At 38.7% G+C, this 23,052-nt stretch overlaps 1 protein-coding gene across 1 annotated transcript in view; it reads right to left on the bottom strand.

The window, feature by feature from the left end:
• PLEKHG1 (pleckstrin homology and RhoGEF domain containing G1) overlaps positions 1 to 23,052 on the bottom strand; it is a 248,853-nt gene that overhangs the window by 176,199 nt on the left and 49,602 nt on the right. Inside the window, exon 2 of the mRNA XM_027551841.1 lies at positions 8,046 to 8,104. The gene's annotated coding sequence lies outside the window, so the exon portion shown is untranslated. The remainder of the gene's footprint in view (positions 1 to 8,045; positions 8,105 to 23,052) is intronic.

Genomic DNA, 23,052 nt, shown 5'->3' with positions numbered 1-23,052 from the left:
AAGAGCCTGGTTGCTATAATGTTCCATTTATGAGGACTTGTGAAATTGCTAAACTCTGTTTTTCTTTAAATGACTATGCTTTAGAAATCAAAGGAATATATATGAAGTTACAACATTTTAAGAAACCCAATCCCACACTTTTTAAGACAAAGAATATTAAAAGAAAATACTCTACTTAATACAGGACTTAAGATCAATTGCAACAGCCAGGCTTTCAATTGAAAACACAATGACTGCTTTAATACCCGACTTAACTCTCAAAAGTCTTTATCACAAATGTAATCTTTCTCCAGAATAGGGCTTTCCGCATGGCACAGGAAAGGCCCAATGCTATAAGGCAATAAAACACAGACTTCTGAAAGTATGCATACCTTGGAAAACACAACTGAAGCAGCGATGGTTGGGATCTGGAATGGGACAGGAAGCCAGGGCCAAGACAGAGGCGGAGGAGATGTCGGCTTTACTCAGTCGACATGAATACAGGCCTTGATCACGTAAAGCTATGGTGGATCATTCTGTCGTACGGATTCCTAAGCATGGTGACTCTGGCCCAGTGCTTTTACAAGTTTCTCAAATATTACAACTGTCTGCTCCAGACACTGGGTTCATTATCTACAGCTGCCGAAAACAGATCTGGCATCACTGAATGTATCTGGTTCTTTTGACATTTTATGTGACGGCCTTTCTGTGCCTATTAGATGGCCCCCTGGCAAGCTGCAAACAGACCCATCCAAGGATTATCCTCAGTGGCAGAAGCTAAAAACATGAGACTTTCAATAATCCTCTACGATCCCACACTTCATGGGGACAGACTATACTATCTGGTTTCTAAAACACAATAATTATCTTGCACCTAGCTTCATAGCAAGCAAATAACTTGTTAACCTCTGTATATCCATACTTATAGCTTTGAAACACACAAAGAAAAAACTGATATAACTAAAAGAAAATGTCAACAATCCACTCCTACAATTAAGCTCCAAAACAGCTCCCTCAGAAAATGACAGGTCAAATAGAGAAAAAGTTCAGTAAGGATTATGATGATTTGAATAACAATTAAACCATTCTGATTTAATTGGTATCTTCCAACAGAAAATAAGCATTATTTTCAAAGACATGGGACATTCACATGAGAAGTACATCTCTTCGGATCACATTTCTAAGATTTTTGGTACTCTAAATTTCTCTTATTACTTTTTAATCACATACTGCTTCATAGAAAGGTTACTCTTTTAAGTGTTTTACCTTCTCTGACTCACTTTGCAATGTTTCCAAGGATAGAAGCCTTGTCTTCTTGCTTTTGTATCCCTCTCAATACTTAGCACTCTACACAAAGTATGCATCCATTTATAAAATGTTCATCCTAAAACAGATCACTTTTAATGATGTATCAATAACCTATGCTAAATAATTCTATGCTACTTCTCTTCCAATAAGGAGTCCTTCAGAATCTATCAAATGTTATTAAGTTGGAAGTAGCTTAACAGCAAGATTTAAAGAAACTTTCTTCCACATTAGAATTTCAGAATACTGAATGTCATCTTTTGCTGATCCCTGAGCCAATGGCTTATACTTGTATCTGACTCTTTGAGACCCTTTGGACTGTAGCCCAGCTCTTTGGTCCATGGGATTATTCAGGGAAGAATACTGGAGTGTGTTTCCATTTCTTCCTCCAGGAGATCTTTCCAACTCAGGGATCGAACCCGAGGCTCTTGTGTCTCCTGCATTGCAGGCAGATTCTTTATAACTGAGCCATCAGGGAAGCCCAATGGCTTAGCTAAATGCTTCAAGATGCTTCACAAGTTGTATGCATGGAACATACAGATCAGTCTGAGAGGAGAGAAGAAGAGGAGGGAACCCCTCATGAGCAAACTCAAGGGCTGCCTCCATTACTGGTTATCCAGGAGGAGCTCTTGGAGTCATTGTATAGAGTTTTGTGCTCCAAATATCCTCCTTGGCTTCTCCTACTGGGACAGGTTGCAGTTATGGCTTCAATTCATCCATATTTCTTCCTATAACCCATTTGTGGGTTTGTTAGTCGCTTCCTCTTTCCATACTAAATTGGCATTCAGTATCAGGAGCCTGGCAGGCTACAGTCCATAGGGTCGCACAGAGTCAGACACCACTGAAGCGACTTAGCACTCAGCACACACGCATGCACAAGCTACCTTCCACAGAACAACACAGTAATAGGTCAAAAAACTAGCAGGCGAAAAAAAAAAAAAATAGCAGGCGGGGCAGGGGGCTTTGAGGAGGGAGGAGGTATTCTGTTTCAGTAAGTTTGGGAACTTTGTCTGTAACACCTCTTTGTTGAAGATGCACCAAAACCTTGCTTAAATCCCAAACCTACTTGACCATGATGCCCCCCTCCCCATCCCTGTTTTTGACAGAAACCTATTACCATAGTTTCACATAGTATACTGAGAATCCTCTTATGCTCAGTGCCAGAATGAGAACTAGTCCTCATTCCAAAAGTCATTCCTTCATAAGAAATACCTTTTTTTTTTTAAAACTTACATCATTTTTCTCTCAGAAATGGTTGGGGATTTCCCTTTATACTTTTCACAGCTAAAATGAAAGATCTACAATGAGGAAATCTTCTTCCTTCACCCCTCCTCCCCACAAAAGGGTGTCTAATCTCCATACCAGCTTAAGGTATGCAGACTTCTAGAAGATATTTTAAATTAAAAAAAATTTTTTAGTTGTAACAATTTCATATAAAATTTACCGTCTTAACCATTTTTAAGCATACAGTTCGTAGTGTTAAGTACATTTACACTGTTATGCAACCCATCCTTGGAACTCTTTAAAGGAGATATTTTTTAATAGAGGAAGAGGTGCCCAAAGTCAGAGAGTCTTTCTCTATGTCTTTCTGAATGTGTAATCTTGTGCCATATGGGCTACATGTGCTATATTTTTGTAACCACTACATTGGTTATTATAACATTTTTAATTTTTGATTACACATTTAAAAATTATTTTCATGACACCTCCATGTTAAGAGATAATCAGGGTAGTTTGCAATGGAAGAAACTTAAGGAAGGCATCTCAATGACTTTTTAAAGATCCCACTGCATTTAGCTGTTGTCCTCAAACTGTGCAAGAATTGTACCAGATGGGTATATTATTAGCAATGACTCGCTCAATATAATGAGTTATTTATTCTTAATGTCAATCATTTATGCTGCAGTCCCGATAATGCTTCTATTAGCTGCCTTTGGACAAATCTATCAGCCCTAAGTAAAACACTTCCAGGGATCTGAAACCACTGGTAAGATCACTTTCAGGGCTGTGAAAATCCCCAGATAGAGATGGAAGAAACTAGAGTGATGTTTACACCCTCCAGACAAGAACGTGACCACATACTTGGGTTCAGAAAATGCTAGCAAGAACTGTAAAGATCCGGATGTCCTGAGCACCCCAGTGCCTGCAGTGTGCCTTGGAACATTTAATTGGCATCTCTCAGCTCCTCGGGCAGCTCTCTGCCCTGTGCTCCTTCCTCCACCCCTGATACCTCTCATCAAGAACAGGGGAGGTGAAACCCTGGACAAGAAGGCACCAATAATAAAATGTATGGGCAAGTTTATTCAGGGAAAAAAATATGCTTGTATGAGTATTGGTACATACATATTTTCTTGGTGGTATTTCAAAGATAACGTCGTCTTTGTTAACATTCATTTTATTGATGTATAGTTGATTTACAATGTTGTGTGGATTTCTGCTGTACAGCAAAGTGATTCAGTTATGCATATACACACATGCTTTTTCATATTCTTTTCTGCTATGGTTTATCACAGGATATTAAATACAGCTTCCTGTGCTAAACAGTAGGACTTTGCTGTTTATCCTTTCTATATACAATAGCTGGCATCAAAGACATAGTCCTGAAGCAGAATAACAGACACACACATGTACACATACACAAGTCATACCAAGGGAAAAACTTGGGGTCAAAAAACTGCAGAATAGGCCTATATTCCTCTGATAGTTTAAAAATTTCTGTAAATCAGGATTACCTAACCAAATACTACTAATTCAGGTCAGTTGATTCCTTCTGTTTACACCTCCAGACTATGTTTTCAACAGCTGGAGACAGCAGAGCTTCTCTCTAGATTTCTCTCACTTTCCTAGCTTAATCTGATCAGTTGGTACCCAGTAGCATCCTCTGTCTTGCTACCTGGAGAGAATAGCTCATATATATAGTTGATGGGTAACAGACTGGTAGATTAGTATTATAGTGATGTACTATATACATTTTTGTTCACATGCCCAGATACTTGCTAATCTAAGAACTAGAGGTTTTGCAGTTTACTTATATACCTCAAACAATTTCAGAACACTTCAGAGATATAACAGGACTTTTTTGGGGGAGGGCATTATCAAGTTTAATATATATATATATATATATTTACATTTAAAATAAATAATTGTTTTACAAATACAGGGGTACTTTTTCCTTTTGGAGGGCTAGGAAAAGGAGCATGTGGAGTGGCCTGGACCAGCCTGAGACCAGCATGGGGTAAGAGGAATCTAGAGGGACACCAAGGTGGAGGAGGCCATCAGAATACCTTTTCTGTTGTTGTTTTAAGAAATTCTAGAAAAGTAAAAATGTTCCTTCTAACCCAACTATTTTTGTGAAAGGGTTAAACCATGCTGGGTTGGATGAATCACAAGTTAAAATCAAGATTGCTGGGAGAAATATCAACCTCTGATACGCAGAGATACCACTCTAATGGCAGAAAGTGAAGAGGAACTAAAGAGCCTCTTGATGAGGGTGATAGAGGAGAGCGAAAAACCTGGCTTGAAACTCAACATTCAAAAAACTAAGACCATGGCATCCGGTTCCCCCACTTCATGGCAAATAGATGGGGAAGTGGAAACAGTGACAGGTTTTATTTTCTTGGCCTCCAAAATCACTGCAGATGGAAACTGCAGCCATGAAATTAAAAGATACTGGCTTCTTGGAAGAAAAACTATGGCAAACCTAGTCAGTGTATCAAAAAGCAGAGACATTACTTTGCTGACAAAGGTCTGTATAGCCAAAGTTATGTTTTTTCCAGCAGTCATGTACAGATGTGAAAGTTGGACCATAGAGAAGGCTGAGTGCCAAAGAATGGATGTTTTCACACTGTGGTGCTGGAGAAGACTCTTGAGAGCCCTTTGGATTGCAAGGAGATCAAACCAGTCAATCCTAAAGGAAATCAATCTTGAATATTCATTGGAAGGACTGATGCTGAAGCTCCAATACTTTGGCCACCTGATTCGAAGAGACGACTCATTGGAAAAGACCCTGATACTGGGAAAGATTGAGGGCAAGAGAAGCGGACAACAGAGGATGAGATGGTTAGATGGCATCACTGACTCAATGGACATGAATTTGAGCAAACTCCAGGAGATTGTGAAGGACAGGGAAGCCTGGTATGCTGTAGTCCATGGGGTCGCAAAGAGTCAGACATGACTTAGCTATTGAACAACAACAAAACCGAGTCTGGAGATGGAGGCTGACCAATGCAGGGTCACCCATCTCTCTGGGCGTTGAGGATGGGGCCCTTCCAGCATCTGATCACCACAGTTGTTACCTCAAACCAGAGATCTGGAGCCCTAGTTCTCAAGAGGGGGAAACGTGACTTTTCTAAAGAAGGAAAGTAACTCATTCAATCTTTCAGCAAATATTTGGCCTTCCCTGATGTCTGGCTTTTTCTAGAGAATATAGCAAAGAGCAAAACATGCAAAGACCTGGCTCTCAGGGAGCTTTTGTCTGACTGGGTACCAATTCTGCAAAAGAAGTTCATCAGACGTTCAACACACTTACTTTAAATCAAAGTGACTTTTAGAAGATAATCATACATGGTCACTGCAGTTGAAGACTGACAAAGATCTTAATATTTTCTCCAACATTAGATCATGGCTTCAGAAACAAACAAAACCAGAAAAGTCATGGTAATTGAGAATGAAACATACTCAGTAACACAGATCAGTAATCATGGAAGATCCAAGAACTTAAGTTCTAGACACGCCCCTGCAGAGAGGAGGCAGGGTCATCACATGTTCTCATGGAACACACATTTTGCAGGCAAAAAAAAAAAAAAAAAATGCTTGTCCAGAATGGAACCAAAGAATCCTGAGCTAGTCTCTCTTTCCCTTTCCTTATTTTCCATATCATATTACAAAGCAAACAGAAAATAACTGGATCTCTCAGAGGAGAAAATATTTATTTTGTTCTAGGCAAATATCATGAAAAACCACAGCTACCTAACCTCACAAGATGTCATTTCTTTCTTTGGAGACAGAACCATGTATATCTCTCTGATGAGCACACAAGTCTATGATAAGGTCATTTACATAGAAGGTAATCATTTCTGTGAAAGAAATGATTATTTCTCCTCAAAAAAAAAAGGAAAAAAAGTATTCAAAAGACTGAATTGTTCACATATATAGAGTGTGCCTGACTGAGACCTCGGTAGGTGCATGTGATGACTTTCTTGGGTTCTGGGGCACTCTGGCCTTTTCCTCCATAAAAGAGAGTATTAAAAATTGCATTTTATGATTCCATTGGTATAAAGAAAAATATAATCCAGCTTGAGTTTGTTATTATATATTCCAGCCTTCCTTGGTAGCTTAGATGGTAAAAAATCCACCAGCAATGTAGGAGACCAGGGTTTTATCCTTGAGTTGGGAAGATCCCCTGGAGAAGGGAATGGCAACCCAACCCAGTATTCTTGCCTGGGAAATCCAATGGACAAAGGAGCCTGGCAGGCTGTTTTATTCATCTGGGGGGAAAGAATTAAAATTAAAACATTTTCATGGGCCACTAAAAGTAGCATGGCCCCAGGCATGATATCTGTGTGTAATAGATAAGTCAACTCTGTACCTCAGACTCTTGATTTTTAAACTACTCAGAATTCTAATCACACATTAGACAAAAAAAAAAAAACTCCTTTCTTGCTAGGAATGAAAACTTTCTTGCCAGGATTGAAGATCTGTGGTAAGAAAACCATTGTTTTACCAGCTAACAAAACACCAATGAACTCTAAACTCCAACACACGCAAGGACATCTTTATTCCATTAAAATATCGTTTGTCTTTGTAATAATTTGAGTACCTCAAGAAGCATAATGCAATGTATTAAATATTCATGATTCCAATAAAGCATAATCATTTTGCAGGCTAAAGGCAAACTCTAACCCCTTGCTGCACTTACGCTTTAATTTTATTTTTTATTTTACTGTTTGGTTACAAAAAAAAAGGCCTGGTGTAAAATTGAAAGTATAAAAGAAAAAAATAATCCAGAGTAAAAATGATAATGCTACACTTATCAGGACTGGGTGTCTTTACATATTTCTTTCATTCTAGTAATTATTTAATATGGAAGTGAATAATGTCAATTCAACATTTCAAGTCTTGAAAATAGCTTATAATGTGGTCTGACTGTGATAAATTAAAGGACTTAGAAAAGTCCTTTCCTTTCCCTTTTACCATTCAGTGTGGTTTTCAAGTACTGCTGCTGCTGCTGCTGCTGCTGCTAAGTCGCTTCAGTCGTGTCTGACTCTGTGTGACCCCATAGACGGCAGCCCACCAGGCTCCCCCGTCCCTGGGATTCTCCAGGCAAGAACACTGGAGTGGGTTGCCACTGCCACCACAAAATTAGATTGAGATTTTAAATCTTAAAGAAAAGAGAGAAACTTAAAAAGAACAGGAAGAACTTTTCTGTCCAATGAAAAGCATTTAAAATGCTACCTAAAGAGTGACTCATTAACAGTAGAGAGCCAATGGGAAGAAATGACTCCAATTTGGGTCACACTATAGTTTACTTTTCCTGAGTCCATTTTTATTCTTCACTTATGTACTTTGAAATATGAATTTTCTTTTGTATCTCATCCTTTGGTTATAGTTGTTATTCCATCTTACAAAACAGTTTAAAAAGAAAAACAAGAAAAATTTTGCTCACAGAGGGTACTTATAGGAAAATACCTAACAAACTCAAGAATTTATTTATCTTTTAGTGCATTTCATACTCAAGTGGCAAAAAAATGAAAACAGCTTACTTTTATGGTTGAAGCCTTTCCAATGTCTTCATCCACTAACTCTTCACATCTGTCTCCACCTGGAGGAGAAATGCAAAGATAAATTGCTTTTTACTTAAATGTTACTTTTCCAGAATGATTTCAGTGGAATATTGAAGAAACATCTGGGTCAATTTTAAGTGGCAAAAGGAAGACTGGATTTAAGAAAAAAACACACATAATTTTCCTAGGAAAATGCCACATCTATGGGCTTCCCAGTTGGTGCAGTGGTTAAAAAAAAAAAATTCTACCAATGCAGGAGACGCAGGAGATGTCGGTTGGATCCTGGGTTGGGAAGATCCCAGGGGAGGAAATGGCAATCTGTTTAAGTATTCTTGCCTGGGAAATCCCATGGATTGACAGAGGAGCCTAGTGAGCTACAGTCCATGGGACTGCAAAGAGCTCGACATGACTGAGCACAGCACAGCATGCTACTGGTCTATAATGGACCTATAGCAATAATCAACAATTTAGTTTTAAAAAAACCCAGAGTGTGTGGTATTAGATAGACACTGATGTCCAGTCCTTAATTTTTCCTTTCCCTTGAAATACTCAGAAAATTTTTAAAAAGACTAGAATTTACAATAGCAATAAAAACTAAATTCATTGACTTGCCAGAAGTAAGAAGCATTTCCCATACCAGGAAGAGAGATGAAACTCCAAGAAGCAGAAGGAGAATGGATGATTTCACTCAGTCTCAATTCAGTAAGATAATATTCTCAGCCTCAATAAGATCTCTTATCTCTGAAACCCAAGTCCTCCACAGGATGGGAACCACTTCCTAAGGACCATGGTCACTCTATCCCTGAGTTCCTCTCTATGGCTGTAACCAATCATTCCTCTGTTTCCATCTTTGCAAAGTACCTGGGTAGGAAAGGAGAAGTTCATGGGGTGATGTTTAAATGGGATAAAATTGGGGATTGCTTTTCTTTCTTCTGGTCACTATTTTTGAAAAGAAAGAACCATAGATAAACAAAATGTGCCTATAAGTGTATCAGGTAGGTATCATCATGAACAAAAGCTACTTGAAAATATTTCCAGTTGACTGAGGGATGGTATGTGAACCATGAACTTCCAGATGTTCAAGCTGGATTTAGAAAAGGCAGAGGAACCAGAGATCAAATTGCCAACATCCACTGGATCATCGAAAAAGCAGAGAGCTCCAGAAAAATATCTATTTCTGTTTTATTGACTATGCCAAAGCCTTTGACTGTGTGGATCACAGCAAACTGTGGAAAATTCTTCAATAGATGGAAATACCAGACCACCTGACTTGCCTCCTGAGAAATCTGTATTCAGGTCAAGAAACAACAGTTAGAACTGGACATGGAACAAAAGACTGGTTCCAAATAGGGAAAGGAATATGTCTAGGCTGCATACTGTCACCCTGCTTATTTAACTTATATGCAGAGTACATCATGAGAAATGCTGGACTGGATGAAGCACAAGCTGGAATCACGACTGCTGGGAGAAATATCAATAACCTCAGATATGCAGATGACATCACCTTTATGGCAGAAAGTGAAGAAGAACTAAAGAGCCTCTTGATAAAAGTGAAAGAGGAAAGTGAAAAAATTGACTTAAAACTCAACATTCAGAAAACTAAGATCATGGCATCTGGTCCCATCACTTCATGGGAAATAGATGGGGAAACAATGGAAACAGTGACAGACTTTATTTTGTGGGGGCCCCAAAATCACTGCAGATGGTGACTGCAGCCATGAAATTAAAAGACGTTTGCTCCTTGGAAGGAAATTTATGACCAACCTAGATAGCATATTAAAAAGCAGAGGCATGATTTTGCCAACAAAGGTCCATTTAGTCAAAACTATGGTTTTTCCAGTGGTCATGTATGGATGTGAGAGTTGGACTGTGAAGAAAGCTGAGTGCCAAAGAATTGATGCTTTTGAACTGTGCCGTTGGAGAAGACTCTTGAGAGTCCCTTGGACAGCAAGGAGATCCAACCAGTCCATCCTAAAGGAAATCAGTTCTGATTATTCATTGGAAGGACTGATGCTGAAACTGAAACTCCAATACTTGGGCCACCTGATGCGAAGAACTGACTCACTAGAAAAGATCCTGATGCTGGGAAAGATCGAAGGTGGGAGGAGAAGGGGATGTCAGAGGATGAGATGGTTGGATGGCATCACTGGCTCAATGGACATGAATTTGAGTAAGCTCCGGAGTTGGTGATGGACAGGGAAGCCTGGGGTGTTGCGGTCTATGGGGTCGCAAAGAGTCGGACACAACTGAGGGACTGAACTGAACTGGGGAATGAATCCAAACAAAAGAGTGAAAAAGTAGTCATGTACTAGCACTGGCGATAAGCATTAAAAGCAGTAAACAGGGAAGAAAGTATGCTAATTACTGTAAAAAACAGTCCAAACAGAGTACAAACTTCAAATTTTTGAGAAAATGTCTAATAAAAACGTTACTATAATAATTAAGCTCATCAAAGTCTGAAATTCTGGGTCAGTCAATTTTCAATTTTTAAAAAAATTTTTGCATTATGGCACGTGGGATCTTAGTTCCCCAACCAGGGATTGAACCCACTCCCTCTGCATTGGAAGGCAGATTCTTAACCACGGTACCATCAGGGAAGTCCCTGAAATTCTAGATCATATTATGAAAAATGGGGAAATGAGTGGGGATAAATGGTAAAAGTAAGTTAATTTCATTTAATATGAAGAATAAGAAATGGAATTTTATTTGTGACACTAGTAACTTTATTTTTTCCTAAACTGGAGAGAACAAAGAAGCAAACTACATATTCAATGTTAAATTCAAAAATAGCAATAAATGTAGTATAGGAAAGGCAGAACAAAATGCAGGAATTTGTGATTTTGATATTTAAAAAACAGTCACTGGTTCAATATAGAATGAAATACCTCATAGACAGATTTCAGGCAAATCTAGTCTTAAAACCCAACATGAAACTTGAATTATTAGAATATATCACAGACATGGGACAGATGATAAACTTAAGAATGCCATATAAAAGGATCCTTGTGAATAAATTTGAACATTTCAGTGGAAATAGTTTTATAAGGTGCTATTTAATTATTAAAAACTGAACTAAAAACATAAAAGCTGAAAAGCTAAGAAATATAGCTTACTTCAAGGATTAGACAATTCCCAGGCTATATAAAAAAGTTTCAGGATATACGACAAATGAGACTCCAGGTTGTTTGGTGAAGCTTATCAGATAACCTAACCTGATAAAACACAAAAAAGGAAAAAAGCAAGAGGCTTGTTTGACTTAGGTAAATAAGATGGAAGAATGTTAAATAAAGTGCTCAGAATAGTCTATTCCTAGTATATTAAAATAATAACAACAATATAAACTGGATTTATTCTATAAATATTACATAAATAAATCTCTTATGCTCTATCAATAGGTCAAATCAACACATACTCCTAGTTTCAAAGATGACAAAACAGCACTTATACCTGATAATCTCTCAGTAATCTAGAAACAGATCACCTACTGTGATTTTTAAAAAGATCTACAACCAACAGACAACATTCGCTATAAAGTCAGGAATAAAATAAAAAGATGCTCACATAGCATTAGTGAAAGGAAATTAAAAGACCAAATACCACCATCAGCAGATGAAAGGCTGATAACAAGAAAAATACCTTTTAAAAATGCCCTGTTGGATATAATAAAGGTGGCATCAGTTGGTTTGAAATACATAAAAAGCAATGTTTTCTGTCCAGTAATAGCAATGGCCAGTCACAAACAAATGAAAACAGATAATTTAAAAACAGATCATATTCAAAAAAATTATGCTTAAAGAACCTATATAGAAAATGTTTAAGGAAATCCTCAGGACAATGGTTTCCTCATGAGAAAAGTTGAGTAGTATAAATGTACTTTTTTAGAAAAAGAATAAAAGGCATGAAATTCAACATGAGGTAAACTAATGAGTTTCTATCTTTGGCCTGTAGAAGGTGAAGTACCATTATGGAATATGAGAATGGCAAGAGCCTTTAACAATCAGTGAAGCTTATTTATAGATGAATACTTAAGGATCTCAGAGGCTCTTCTATAAATTCACAATAGAACTTTTAGAAAAAAGAAACACATTAAGAATATTTGATTATCCGGCCTTAAATGCAAAATGCACTGATAGATCGTACCCATGGCATTGAATACAAATAGAATTTCATATAAAGACATCTCAACACTTTACTAGGCTTTTAAAAGTTGGGGAAATGTTATAAATAGCCATTGATGTTCTATTTCTGAAAAGAAAATCCTAATTGCATTTCACTGTGATAAAACAGGCCATATTTTATTGCTTTTGGCCAAAGAACAATGCGAAACTTGGTTTATAGTCAGGAGTACATGCAAGGTGATGTTTAAAATAAGTTCTATATGCAAGCCACAACTAATGTGAGTTTGATTCTAAAAATAAATAAAATGTCAGGGTTGGTTTCATAAAAAGGAGACAGAAGTCCAATATGTCACCAGAGCGTTTTAGTTATAGTGTCTAAAACAAGCTTATCTTTCATTTTAGACAACAGGTGAGGAGAGAAACTGAAAGCCAGGTGTTTCTGAAACACCTATGGGATCAGTTCTAGTTATTTTAGAATGAATGTTAATGAAAATTATCCACAAAAGGGACCACGCTTACTCTTTCTATTAGGACAAAGTTAAGGCCTGTTAGCTTTGGAGGAGAATATTGAGGTAACAGGTAAAAGCAGATTTAATGGTCTAAGTTAGGCATGGTTTAAACAAGAAATGATTTAAAGTCATGTCCAATAAAAATACTTCTCCTTATGATAATGACTGTGCAAATACCCAAAGCATAGACATTTTCCCTAAAATGTCAGCTATTTGGTCCATGGAATTTTCCAGGCAAGAGTACTGGAGTGGATTGCCATTTCCTTCTCCAGGGGATCTTCCCAACCCAGGGATTGAACCCAGGTCTCCTGCATTGCAGGCAGATGCTTTACCTTCTGAACCACCAGGGAAGCCCATTTGAAATACAGGAGCCCCAAAGATCTGCTCATAAGTGAAAGTTGCTTGTCATGTCTGACTCTTTGCAACTGCATGGACTATACAGTCCATGGAATTCTCTAAGCCTGAATGCTGGAGTGGGTAGCCGTTCCCTTCTCCAAGGGATCTTCCCAACCCAGAGATCAAACCCAGATCTCCCACATTGCAGATGGATTCTTTACCAGCTGAGCCAACAGGGAAGCCCCTGATCATAAGCATGAAATCTTTATTTCTTGAGTTAAACACACAAACTTCACAGAAGAAACAGAGGGTGAAAATCCACTTAAGAGGCTCCCAGAAATCATAAAACTTTAGGCCAGTGCAATTAACATACTCAAAAGTAATCAGGCCAACAAAGGACAACTTTCCTGCCCTAAATATCTAGAAAGTATTGCTTAGATAAGTAACACAGACAAAACTGATAAAGCTGACAAAACCAAAGAGAGTAGTTTTGAGGGGATACAATTTGATCTTGTAAATCCAAAAAGAATCTCTATATTCAGACCGGAGTCCAGCCTCTGCCCCACACCTGCCATCATGGGGGGCCACTTCACATCCATACATTCTGATTTCAAAAGGCAGGTAACCTGGGACTCAGGTCCACCGCAACATAAAAACCACTTTCTCCCTTCCACTTGCCCTTCTTTGAGCCACCTCATTTCCTTTGTAGAGAATAAGCAAGTCACAATAGCGAAATATAAACCTTAAATTGGCTGCTGAAAGGGGGCGGAATAATACCGTCTATTGTTTTAGAAGCTCAACATCCATCTACCCTCCTTCTGGCAACCATTAATATTTTCCTCTCCTTTGTCTTACTCTCAGCCCAGGTGCTCTGAATGATATCAATTAGGCTAAACATTCATAGTATCTCCTCTCCCGGATTACTGTGATTGGTGCAGAGATAGGCTGTGGCCCAAGTCACACCAATCAGGACCAATGAGACCTAATTGGGGGTATTTTGTTAAAATTACTAGCGAAGCAGAACTTTTCTTGCTCCTGCTAGACATGAACAAGAGAGGATTTAGAGGCCCAAGATGATGTAGCCGTCCTGCAAACACATAAGGGCTGAAAATGAGCCAACAGCCCATTCTGATCAATTCTGTGGGCTTCTGAACTATAAAACAGACTTATACATGCTTCAAGGTGACTTGCTTTTTCCAACTCGACAGTATGTGAGACTCCTGCATGTGGCTTTGCAGTGTTACGTCTGTGCTGAGAGACAGTATTTCTTTGAATGTCATCGGATGCTTCGTGGTATATTTATATGCTCTACTGTCGCACCTTTAGGCTTTCTGTTTTTCTTCTCTATTACAAGCAGTGCTGTACATAGCTCTGTATTCATGCTTCTACATTGTATTTATCTGAATTGGAACTGTTGGGTTGTTCACCATACACATGTTGAGCTTTACTGAGTGATGCCAATTTTTTTTTTCAAGAGAAATTGTACCAATTGAAACTCCACCCACGGGACAGGCATGCCTCATTTTACTGTGCTCTGCTTCATTGCATCTTGGGCACATGGCATCTTCTTTTTTTTCCAATTGAAGGTTTGTGGTATCAAACTGTCAAATAACGGTTAGCATTTTTGTGTTGTCAAATAATGGTTAGTGATTTTTAGCAATACAGTATTTTTAACTTAAGGTATATACATTGTTTTTCAGGCATAATGCTATCTATGTACTCAATAGGCCACAGTGTAGTATAAGCATAACTTTTATATGCACTGGGACACCAATTTGTGTGACTTGATTTATTGTGATACTAGAGTTATTGCCATGCTCTGGAAGGGAACCTGCAACATCTCTGACATATGTCTTTATATGAGTTCCTTTCACTCCATATTATGGCCAACATCTGATACTATAAAATGTTAATTACAGTTATTCCAATGGGTGAGAAATGTCTTATTTAAATGTTTTAGAATAAGGGTGTTAAGCAATCACAGAAATGTTTCATCCAAGCAGGTAATTATTTAAGTACCTCAGACTCAATTTTTATTTATCCATTCAACAAGTATTCAGGATCTATTATGCAGAGACACACATTTCTATTCTCATAGAGACCTCCAAAGATAGACACTCTGTAGCTTTCCTTGCAAACTCAAGTCAATTTCTATTTCTAATTTGATATCTCCAATCGGCCCCTTCATGTTTCTTAAGAGGTCCAGTAGGTCTCAACCACTTAAAAAAACAACAACACCCTAGAATTTGGAAGTGGAAACTATGCAGAATAGTTGCACATCTTTCAATAACTATTTGTTTTTGGTTTCTTAGCCAGTAAATATATTCATTTTAACCAAGTTTGATTAACTTATATTGTAAACGTCTGATGTGTGCCAGGCACTGTGTCAGGCATGGAGGTTACAAAGTGAGTAAAGCAAAGTCTCCAAACATCTCATATTACAAAATGGGTGTATTCTTGGGAAAACTACATACATAAAGCAATTCTTAATAAGTTGAATTGCTTTCAGTGGCATTCCAATGGATACATTGAAACGAAACTGTCAAAGGGAAGGTTCTATCCACTCAATTCTGATGTTATACACCAGGTTTGCAGGACTCTGCCTGGAGAATCCCAGGGACGGTGAGCTGCCGTCCATGGGGTCGCACAGAGTCGGACACGACTGAAGTGACTTAGCAGTAGCAGTAGCAGCAGGACACATCAGGCACTGCATACTGCACATAAAGAAGACTGATGAAATGACAAGTTCCATCTTCAGTTTGCATCAATTCCTGGGTTCCAAAAGATCACACACCAATTGTGTGATAAAAGCTCTTTATACATTATTAAGAAATGCTAGGCTTTATTTAACGGTAAGTTGGCTATGAATGTTTTAGAAAGGAAGTTTAAAGCAACTAGATGACAAACTCTGCACACCAGATTCTGATGACCCAGAGTTCAGATTCTGTCATTTCCTGTTTATACAAACAGACTAAGAGCTAGCTTAATGACTTGACAAAGAATCCTTAATTCTAACACTGAATTGGAGATTAGGAGTTCGATGATTCCTTCCTCACATTCCCCTTATGTCCCTCTCTGTATCATTCTCGGGGCAAAGTGGACCTCTTCATTAAAAAAGCTGGCCAAACAGAACTGGAGATTACAACACTATTTTCCTTTACTTTTCAGTGTTGGAGGGGATACTGGGCCAGAAGGTAAAATGGAGGAATGTTTCTTAAATGAATGAGCTTCATTCAAGTGGTATTAAAGGTACCAAGATTACAAAGGAAATTACTGAGCCTCTACCCAAGAAAGCAGGCTTTGAAGTCAACAGATTGGATGGTAGCTATACTCCAAGTGCTGTAATACAGTTATCCACACTTTTCTAATTCACTTGCTGCTCATCCAAGCAACCTGTGTTACTATTTATTTATTTTTTTGGTTGTGTCGAGTCTCAGTTGCGAGTCTCAGTTGCAGCACACAAGATCTTTGTTGCATCATGCAGATCTTTTGTTGTGGCACGCGAGCTTTCTAGTTGCAGTGGGCTTAGTTGCTCTGTGGCATGTGGGATCTTAGTGCCTCGACCAGGGATTGAACCTGAATCTCCTGCTTTGCAAGACAGATTCTTAACCACTGGACCACCAGGGAAGTCCTCTGTGTTACTCTTTAAATGACCCAAAGGCACCCAACATCTGAGTACCAAGGATGCACCCCCTAGTCAGGGAACTCAGCCAGGAGTAGGACAGACCTCTTTCTTACCCTCAGGGAATCTCCAGCCAGTGGGCTAGGCTATCAGAGTTAGCTAACAATAACGCCCAGGGGCAGCATGCTACCTGATGTATTCTTGAGAGCATAAAAAGAATACAATTCTAATATTAAAATGTGGGGCTTAATAGTACCTAGTGGAGGAATATTATTATGAGTAAGATAAGACTTTCCAAAGATCCTCAAGTCTAGACAGAAAGATGGAAGATGACTATGAAAGTTAATAATGTTTTGGCAGATTCTATACTTAATAGAATGGAGGAAACTGTAGAAATGGACAAGCATTTCTAAGCAGAAACATTTTATAAGCAACACCTTTTAAAGATTAGAGGAATATAGATTAGAGTCCAAGAGCTTCTTTCAACCTAGACCAGTAACTTTACGTGATTCAGAATGTGTTAGCAAGGAACAAAAATACACAATGTTAGTTTACACAGGAAAATCCCCTAAAATGAACAGAATTCATATGGCTGTGGTTTTTAAAGTTGGACTGGCTCAAAAGTAAAATAGATTTTGGTACAGGGAGACCAAAGATATCATGTTTCTTTTTTATACTAGCTATTTAATAAACTAATATTTTGGGAGATAGCTTTAGAAATTTGAATTTGTGGTTGCCGGTTTATTTAATGGTGAGTACTGTAAAACACTTCTGTAAAAACACTGCTTTTATTCAAGCAACATATGGAAAAAACTGTTACATCACTTTAGAATGTTATACTTAGAAAGGTAATTTCCTTTCACTGAAGGCCTTTTTTTCCCCAACCTTTCCACATCAGTCAAGAAAAACAGTCTTTGACATACCAGTTTTTAAAAAAAAATGAACTACCAAATATATCGCAGAGTTTTTATTTAACATTCATCTTGAGAATATCTCAATAGGCTTTCAGCTTCAAGGAAATCTGAATATAGAAGGCAGACTTCCAATAAAATATTTTATAGTTCCTAACAAACAGTGATTTATTCATCTACACGTTCCCCACCATTACAGCAACCAGTACTTCCTGGAAATCTTTGGTTTTGCTAATGTGGACTCCTTTTACTTCTAAAAAGAGGGGAGATGCTAAAACTGAGTTATGTAGCCCATGAAGAAATTTGGAGGGTAATAACTGACACATGGAAAGAAACCATGTCATTTTACATCTGTACTTGAGAAGTCTTTTTCTTTCGATTAAATTTGTTATTAGCATACCTAGTCTGTGCTTCGGAGAAGGCAATGGCAAGCCCCTCCAGCACTCTTGCCTAGAAAATCCCATGGATGGAGGAGCCTGGAAGGCTGCAGTCCATGGGGTCGCTACGAGTCGGACGCGACTGAGCGACTTCACTTTCACACAATGGAGAAGGCAATGGCAACCCACTCCAGTGTCCTTGCCTGGAGAATCCCAGGGACGGCAGAGCCTGGTGGGCTGCCGTCTATGGGGTCGCACAGAGTCGGACACGACTGAAGCGACTTAGCAGCAGCAGCAGCAGCAGCAGTCTGTGCTTACACAGTTATTTTGCTAATTTTAAAAGGAAAGCCTTTAGGATTTTTTTTCAGCCTATCTTTCAGGTTTAGATTATATTAAGTATTTTTATTTATTTGAGAATAAATTTTATTCAGAATAAATATGTGGCTTTTAAGTTTCCAACTCCATGAGCAGATTAATATTTCTTTAGATTCAGTTAACGTGCATTTTTAGCAGGGATATCTGGGTGTGTACACTAGCTTGTAACAGCATGGGCATTTGGTCATGTGATATTAAAATTAAACCCCGAGCAAAGGCCAGGCCTCTGGTAATGCACGATACGCTAGAGAGAACTCACTACCGCAAATTTTACTATGAAACTGAAACACAGCATATGACAAAACTGAAATACAGCGCCCACTACCATAAAACTGGTTAGACTTCCATTGTCCAATCTGAACGTTCAGCAAGTACAGATACTTGTGTAGCATCTGTTTCTTCCATGAGACCATACAAGACCCCATTTCTTCTGTACATGACAGGATATCCAACACCAAGCACATAGAGGTCACCCTGAATAGTTATTAATAACTGAGTGACATGTGCTCACTGGACAGGTATTCTAAGCAGCATTTTAAAAGAAAACATTCAGTTTGATACATAAATGATGACATGATACATCTTTTAGGGAAGAAATGGTTGAAAACACTAGAACAGGGAAAATTATCAAAAATATCCTTGAAAAGATAGGAGAACCTGGGAACCAGGGTCCAGCATTAAATAAGGCGGGACACTTTTGCTGTTACAACCAAGGGCAGGCAGATGGGGGTTAGTAGATTTGATGGTAGGCAGCAGCCCAGTGTGTTCTTGGGTAACTTCTATTTCCTCTGGAAAATAAGAGACAGACCATCCTCTGAATGTGATAGGCAAGAATGAGCACTTGGGAAGAGTGAGAAAGATTAGAAATAAATCATTTAGAAGAGTCAGGGTATGAGTTAACTAGAGAAAGATAGTTGTCAATATCACACTGAGTCATCAAACACCAGGTGATAGATGTTTAGGTGGGACGCTGGCTTGGGCAAGTGCCTAGCCAAGAGCAGGTAGGACAGGTGGGAAGCATCACCAAAAAGCTTTGGTTCTGGAATCAGAAGACTTGGGTCCAAACCCAAGCTCTCCACGTAATGAGTTGCCTGACCTGGAGGAATCACTTCATTTCTTTAGGGCTCAGGTTTTACATTTCTAAAATAAAAGGACTGCATAAGAATTTCCAAGATCCCTTCTAGCTCTAAAAGGGCCAAATCTTAACAAAATAACCAGGAAATTAGTCTAATGGTGGCACAATTAATATAGTGCAAAATTTTAGAGTTGGACAGAAACACTTTGCTTGTCTTGGTCTGTGGCTTCATTACTTTCTGAAATGGGTGATACTACGACCTCCTTCTGGGCTGCCTCCAACCCTGCTTCCATCTTGTCATCTATATGATAAATGTGATCACGTGGCTTCCTTGCTTCAATCCTTCAAAAACCACCCCCCCTCCCTCCTGACTGATGAACCCAGGCTCCTGACTTCCACCCAGCAAGCCCTCCATCACTAGTTCCTGCCACATTTCACTGCTTCACTGAAATATTAACTACAAAATTTCTCAAAAAAAGAAAAAAGAGAGAGAGAGAAAGGGAGGATTTTCAGTATAAAAGCACACATAAAGTAAGAGTTATTCTAACCCCTTAAACATATAAATTTACTACTTTAGGATATATGCACGGTCACGTGCTATTTATGACCGTCCAATGAAAAATCATCACACTAAGAGCTTTGGGCCAAGCAGTTTTCAGTAGCAATAGTGAGAATTCTGTGGCTGAATTAAAATACATGAAGGTGAATGCCTTTCACTTTTCATGGGGAATAGAAGTTAAAGCCCTCCCCTAAAGACATGGGCTTTCCAGAGGAAGTGAAGAAAGAATATAAATAACATTACGCCATTCATTAAAAGAATGGTATTCAATGATGTTTATACAAGTGGTTCTCACTCTTTAAACTTAAGTCTAAATATATTTTAAAAGCTATATGTAAAGTAGTAATTTACTGCAGCCAAACCACAAAGAAATTTTAGGAATGCATCCAGGTCCTGTAATTCTATTTCCTGCTACAGAAAAGAATTTTAACAGTTTCTATTTTGGTCATCTATCAACTAATTGTTACTTAAAAGACTTTTGGGACATAAAGCAATTTTAAACATTAAGTTTTCATTCAATTAAGCTTCTAGATGAGAGGCAGGCACGTGAGCCCCTAGCCACTGACTAGCTATTTTTCACAGGAGGTACCTGGCAGGGGCAGCCTACACCTGCTCTCTAGAACTCCCTGTTCTCCCTTCCATGTCTGGGAATTGTCTTATCTTCTTATTTGTCTTCATTTCAGGAATCCTGCTCTAGCAGTAGTGACCCTCAACAAGAGTGAGAGAGGGGCAATAACAAAGTTTTAATCAAGGCTCATGAATGTTTTTTGTTTTCGTTTAAGTTACTTTTTTTAATTTATTTTTTAAATGGAGGAAAATTGCTTTACAATATTGTGTTGGATTCTGCAGTACAACAATGTGAATTGGCCATTCTTATACATATATCCCCTCCCTCTAGAGCCTCCCCCAGTCCCACCCTTTAGGTCATCACGGAGTGCCGGGCTGGGCTCCCTGTGCTCCACTGCAACTTCTCACCAGACATCCATTCATACACGATAGTGGAGACATGTCAATACTACTTTCTCCGCTTGCCCCATTCTCTCCTTCCCTCACTGTGTCGTCAAGCCCATTTTCTCCATGTGTCTCCACTCCTTCCCTGCAGATAGGGTTTGGCCACACCATGTGGCATGTGGGATCTTAGTTCCCTGACCAGAGACTGAATGCCCCCTGCACTGGAAGCATGGAGTCTTAACCATTGGACCACCAACAGGGAAGTCCCAAGGCTCAATGAATATTAAGAGAAAGGAGAGACTGCTTCTGGTTGAGGGCGGTGGGAGGGGGAGGTCTCAGACCTTCTGTGTAAATGAGGTACACAGTGGGCAGTCACAATAACATTTGGAGAAGAGTTAGGAGATGGAAGGAAAGACATTCCAAAACAATGGGACAGCAGCACAGGAAACTAGAAAGCCTAAATTATTCCAAGGAACTAAGATGGGTAACTTAGTCAGAGCAGGAGTTTTGGTGGAAAACAGCAATGCATTCTGTCTACAAATAAACAAATTAAAGAAGAGTTTGATGCTGGAAAAGAAAATGTTTAAGCAATCCAAGAAGATCATCTGTCAAGATCATCATTGTCAAGAATAACACTTCATTAAGGGCTGGAACAATGTTCATCATTTCAGTTCAGTTCAGTTGCTCAGTCGTGTCCGACTCTTTGCGACTCCATGGACTGCAGCATGTCAGGTCTCCCTGTCCATTGCCAACTCCTGGAGTTTACTCAAACTCATGTCCATTGAGTTGGTGATGCCATCCAACCATCTCATCCTCTGTCATCCTCTTCTCCTCCCACCTTCAATCTTTCCCAGCATCAGAGTTTTCCAATGAGTCAACTCTTCACATGAGGTGGCCAAAGTACTGGAGTTTCAGCTTCAACATCAGTCCTTCCAGTGAATATTCAGGACGGATTTCCTTTAGGACAGACTGGTTGGATCTCCTTGCAGTCCAAGGGACTCTCAAGAGTCTTCTCCAACACCACAGTTCAAAAGCATCAATTCTTCGGTGCTCAGCTTTCTTTATAGTCCAACTCTCAAATCCATACATGCCTACTGAAAAAACCATAGCCTTGACTAGATGGACGTTTGTTGGCAAAGTAATGTCTCTGCTTTTTAATATGCTTTCTAGGTTGGTCATAACTTTTCTTCCAAGGAGGAAGCGTCTTTTAATTTCATGGCTGCAGTCGCCATCTGCAGTGATTTTGGAGCCCCCCAAAATAAAGTCTGTCACTGTTTGAACTGTTTTCCCATCTATTTGCCACGAAGTGATGGGCCCACAATGTTCAAAGATATTCACACTCCTTTCATGGAAAAAAAAGGGCAAGAATGGGAATATCCTCAGATTATTAAACAAATAAATGCCAAAACAGAAAACTCAATGGACTAAATAATAGAATTTATATAGCTTAAGGCTCATTCAGCAGGTGGGAAAATTGCAGCCAAGAAAATCTCCAGAACATACAGCAAAAACAAAGAAAAATCTGAAAGACAGGGAGAATCAATTCCAGGAGGGATTGGTTCATCCCCCGGAGTTCTAGGTGAAGAGTGCAGAAGGATTAGTGGGGAGAAAATATCCAGAGCTATAGAAGACTTCAGATCATAAAGGCCAAAAAATAAATAAATAAATAAATAAATAAATAAAAGAAGAAGGATTAATGGGAAAAAAAGATCACTGGTAAAACATCAGAACTAAGAATAAAGTAAAAATTTCCCAAAGCTTCAAAGAGGTAGGCAGAAAAACACACGCATTCACAGTCAACTAAGAAGTATCAGTTGAACAGCAGACGTATCGGCTACACTAGATTGCAGGTATCAGAAGGGCAATGCCTTCAAAGTTGAGGAACTATCATTTTGAATCTAGACTGAAATTATCAATCAAGTGTGCAGGCAAAATCAGACATTTTCAAACATGCAGTAACAGAGCTCACCATCCATACATATTATATATAAAAAGTTACTCAGAGGCAATAGTCTACCAAATGAAAATAAAACAGGAATCTAAGGAAGGGAACAACACAGATGCAGAAAAACAATAGGAGCCAAATATAACCCCCAAACAGAAGAGTGTCTATAAAGAACAGAAGCCACTGGAACAAACTCCTTCAAGCAGTG

The sequence above is a fragment of the Bos indicus x Bos taurus genome, chromosome 9, assembly GCF_003369695.1.
Source record: "Bos indicus x Bos taurus breed Angus x Brahman F1 hybrid chromosome 9, Bos_hybrid_MaternalHap_v2.0, whole genome shotgun sequence".
NCBI lineage: Eukaryota > Metazoa > Chordata > Mammalia > Artiodactyla > Bovidae > Bos > Bos indicus x Bos taurus.
This window is presented reverse-complemented; position numbering and strand designations above follow the sequence as displayed.